We start from the raw sequence: 4,856 nt of genomic DNA, 5'->3' as shown, positions 1-4,856 counted from the left end.
AGAATAGATTTGGAGTGGTACTGTATATTTTCATCTAATGGAGAATTAGCTGTACCTTGAATAAGGATTGATGCAGTGGACAACTTCCGAATATTACTCACAATGTCATCAACAGGAGTCAGAATCCCCATGGACTAAAGCATATTGGCCTTCACCAGATCTGGGACAACCTCAGAGCTGGGATCCAACAGAAGCATGCTAGACAGTGGGGTAGAATCCATATACATGGAACTGTACACTCACGTTTATAACTACTGCATGAGTGTCCACCAGTCAAACTGACCTCGAGGGCCTGGCATCTGTCCTTCTAAATTGAAAAAGGGACAGGTGCCTGGGGGAGCTCAGTTTTTTAGCTTTGGATTATACAAATAATTTAAAGAATTTTTGAAGAATTACTTGACAAATTGTAGGATGGAGAAGATTTGATGGATGAGAGAGTACTGAAATTCTACACTCAACTGTGGGAAGATTACTGATTTTCAAGCAAAGTGCTGAATGGAATTTGTGTCTGCCTCAGTAGATACTGGATTCTCTGTGACTGGATGAAGGATGGAATATATGAAATCTATTCTCTCTCTGACTTGGGAAGATTATCTGCTCAGGCCACTGAATAAGCAGGTAACAAATGCTGTTTTAAAATAGATTTAAAAACAACAACAAAAAAATGGTGAAACCATCAACACAAGGCCAATTAGTGGAACTGAAGAGTCTTACATGGAATTGGGGCTAAATGAAGATGATGCATTTGCAAAGGGCCCTATGTTAACAGAGTATGTATAAAAAATAATTTGAGTCTCAGTTTTGGGCTAATACAGAGAAATTTGTACCAGACAGAGTGCTGAATTTTTGCAGCAGAACCGAGTACTGAATATATGAAAAAGACAGAGGCCCATCTGCTTATGGAATAGCAAAGAATGCAGGTCTTTCTTCATGAAAACACCCAAGACAGACTAGCAAGGAAGTGTAAGCAAGTTCTCATGGAGAAGCATTTAGAAATATTCTACACAGAATTTCAGAACTTACTGGATGTGACAAAAATGAAGATTTGTGTTGCATGTGTAATCTTGTTTGTAGAATGGAGGATGATCTAGGAGAATTGAAAAACCTTCTGGAGACACACATTGTAGCAATTGCAAATGTGGAAAAGCTGCTTTAAATCACCACCCAAAATGTATGTACAGACTGTATTGGATGTTCATAAAAAAATACAATGCCCTGGTCATGTTGGTGATCAACAACGACACAGGCTTCCTAGCTCCACTGGACAAGGCTTATGGTCGCTTCATATACAAGAGTGCAGTTACCATAATGGCTCAGTCATCCTGGAAACTCCCTGAGTTTCAGACTCGATACTGTGACTGCTTGTGGAAGAAGAGTTCCGAGAACACAGAAGAAGCAGAACTAGAAGATACGCTCAATCAAGTGATGGCTCTCTTCAAATATGTAGAGGATAAAGATGTGTTTCAGAAGTTCTACACCAAGATGCTGGCCAGAAAGACTCCTAGCTCAGAACAGTACAGAGTGATGAAACCGAAGCAAGCATGATCTCTAAATTAAAGCAAGCTTGTGATTTTGAGTACACCTCTACACTTCAGTGGATGTTTCAAGAAATCAGTATGAGCAAAGATTTGAATGAGCAGTTCAAAACACACCTGAGGAATTCGGAACCACTAGACTTGGATTTCAGTATTCAAGTTCTGAGTCCCAGGCCCTGGCTCTTTTAGGAGTCTGATATATTTGCCTTGCCATCAGTATTGGAACATAGTTATCAATGATTCACAGCTTTTTACACTATCTATCACTATGGCAGAAAACTGACATGGTTGTACCAAGTGTCTAAAGGAACATTGGTAACAAACTGTTTCATAAACAGATATACTTGGCAGGTATCTACATTCCAGATGGCAATCCTGCTTCAGTACACCATGGAGCTGCTTACCCTGTGCAGTATTTGACTGGCGGCACTCAAATCAAAATGGTCATTTTGGCATAAGTCCTACAGATTTTATTGAAGTCGAAGTTATTGGTCTTAGAAGGTGAAAATGCAAATGCTGATGAGGTGGAACTGAAGCCAGATACCTTAATAAAATACCTTAATACCTATAATAAAATTATATCTTGATTTTAAAAATAGTAAATTAAAGGTTAACATCAATGCGCCAGTGAAACCCAAACAGAAGCAAGAACAAGAAACCATACATAAAAATATTGAGGAAGACCATAAACTACTGATTCAAGTGGCTAATATGAGAATTAGGAAGACAAGGAAGTTTCTGAAACACCAGCAGTTACTTGGAGAAGTACTCACGCAGCTATTCTCACGGTTGAAGCCCAGGTCCCAATAATAAAGAAATACATTGACATTCTGATCGGGAAAGAATATTTGGAGAGAATTGATGGTGAAAAGGATAACTACGGGTACTCGTCTTAACAATTCTCAAAGGGTCTGACTGGGCAACCCGCAGGAAATTGTTCCTGGTGGAAAGGATGAAAACAAGTGCATAGCAGCCAGCCTGCCATCATTTAGACCTCCCTTTTTAAAACAGTTGTACATCAGAACTGCTCAGGATTGATACATTTCAAATATGTAAATATGGACAACTATGCCATTTAACCTAATTTAAGAACAAAAGGGACTCGAACCTTGCATGCTGAGGGCTGCATGCTACTGCATTTAAATTAATTCATTGGCTATGTGATTAACAGCTGTATTCTTAGGTAACACTTTTAATGTTGGCAGCACTTTGAGAGCGAATCTGAATGGATCCAAGCATAATCTTCTATGATGATGTATTACAAAACTGTGCACTTGAAACACATGTGATTTTACTAATCATTGTCACCCGAATCAATTTAATTTTTTTTAAAAATTGTATAGGGTGTTTCATTTTTTAAAGTGCCAAAGTAAAGAAAATTAAAGGATTTCTGGAGGGAGGGAGAGAGAGAGAGAGAGAGAGAGAGAGAGAGAGACAGAGAGAGAGAGAGACAGAGAGAGAGAGAGAGAGAGAGAGAGATCTAGAAAGAAGCCTGAGGAAAAATCTGCATTACCTAAAGAGGGACAGGTATAAGAATTGCATTGGATTTCTCTTAAGAAACAATTTTTAAAAACCTATGCAAACAAGAAGAGAGTGGAGTGAAATATTTAAGGTATACAACAAAATTATCTTTCAAAATTGAGAGAATACTTTGGTGATTATGATGTCTCAATGTAAGCTCATCAATTATAACAGGTGTTCCACTCTGGTTGGAGACGTTGATAAGGGAGAGGCTATGCATCTGTGGGGGCAGGGGATATTTGGGAAATATCTGTACCTTCCCCTCAATTTTAGTGTAAACCTAAAACTGCTAAAAAATTAGTCTTCTAAAAATCACATTTTTACATTTAAAAACAGTGAAGCAGAAGTATTTTCTCAGGCAAACAAAAATTCAGAGAATTTGTTCCCAGATTTGCCTTACAAGAAAGGTTAAAAGAAGTTCTTATAGGTCAGAAGCTCAAACTACATAAATGAATGAAGAGTTTTAGAGGAATAAGTGAAGCTAAACTAAAATATGTATTTTTCTATTCTTAATTGATGTAATAGATAAATTTATTCAAAATAGTAACCATGCATTTGTTGATTATACTTATGGGTAAATGAATGACAGCAACGTTATTAGGTTATGGGAGGGAGAAAATAGAGATACTTTGTTAAATGTACTTGTATTACCCATTAAGCAATATGGTATTATTTGAAAGAAAATTTGCATTATTTTCAATTATATATTGCGAACTCTAGGGTAAATATAGGCCACTTTACATGGTTTAACTCAAGTAATTCATTCAACCATTTATAGTAAACACTTGTACTCTATTAGAGATGTAGAAACACAACATAGTTCAGAACAACAAACTAAATGTTTTGTAGATGACAAAACTAAGGCTTCTAAAATTTAGTCAAATCACATAACCAGCAAATGAAGGATTCATGATTTTAATCCATTTCCTTCAGCTTTCAAATCCTGTAATGTCCACCACAGGTTTATGATGCTTAGCATTTGTGAGCTACCTTTAAAAGATCAAGCAGCAAAATCATAACTAAAGGATCAAAGAAAATCAAAGCATAACAACAAAAATAGTATTTTTTCTTTAAACAATTATATAAGACATATGTTTGGAAGAAAGCAAATCTGCTTGTCATATCTGCATTAAATAAAGGGTAGTGATGAAGAATACTTATCCAAAAAAGTCTAATTCTTTACACTCCTGGGATAGTACTGTTATTAACCAACTTAAAGGTGTAAATTGTCAAAGGATGATGTCTTCCAGTGTTCTACAGAGGTATCCAAATGTTACTTCCCAACCCACTTCAAAAGTCCATTCATTCCTTCAATAAATGTTTATCCACCAGGTACAACATGCCCTGAATAAGGAGTCCCTCTGGTGTTTCTATTATCAGAACAGCTCTTATTTCTAGAAAGTTCATATTAAAAGCTGTCCTCATTAGTCCTAATTCTGCTTTTCAAATAAATCTGACACTTTTGTCACATGATAGTCTTGGATATATTTGAAGTATGTCTCATGACTTGTCTGAATAAACATTCCTGTGCTTTTCCTTTATGTGGGGGGAAGTCATGACTTGCATTTTTCTAGCTGCTACCCTGAAGAATAGTTCCAGATAGGTGGCCCATACTTATGGAATATTTTTCTTGGCTCACACATAGTTCTAAAAAATCAATTACCAAAATTAAAAATCAAAAGATACCACATAATAAATATATCTCATATTTTGGAAAATATGTGAAGGTCCCAAGATCAAAGGCTCCTGGAGTAGTTGCCCCTTATCCAGGGCATTTTTCTACCCAGTTCACCAAACCCT

General features: G+C 36.5%; 1 pseudogene across 1 annotated transcript; it reads left to right on the top strand.

The window, feature by feature from the left end:
- The first annotated feature begins 1,221 nt into the window (after window positions 1–1,221).
- On the top strand, window positions 1,222–2,431 carry LOC308510430 (cullin-1-like; annotated as a pseudogene). The gene has a single exon. The product of its transcript is annotated as a cullin-1-like (transcript).
- The last annotated feature ends 2,425 nt before the right edge of the window (window positions 2,432–4,856 follow it).

The sequence above is a fragment of the Rhinolophus hipposideros genome, assembly GCF_964194185.1.
Source record: "Rhinolophus hipposideros genome assembly, chromosome: 18".
Taxonomy (NCBI): domain Eukaryota; kingdom Metazoa; phylum Chordata; class Mammalia; order Chiroptera; family Rhinolophidae; genus Rhinolophus; species Rhinolophus hipposideros.
Note: the sequence above shows the minus strand (reverse complement) of the source record. Positions and strands in the feature narration are given on the sequence as shown.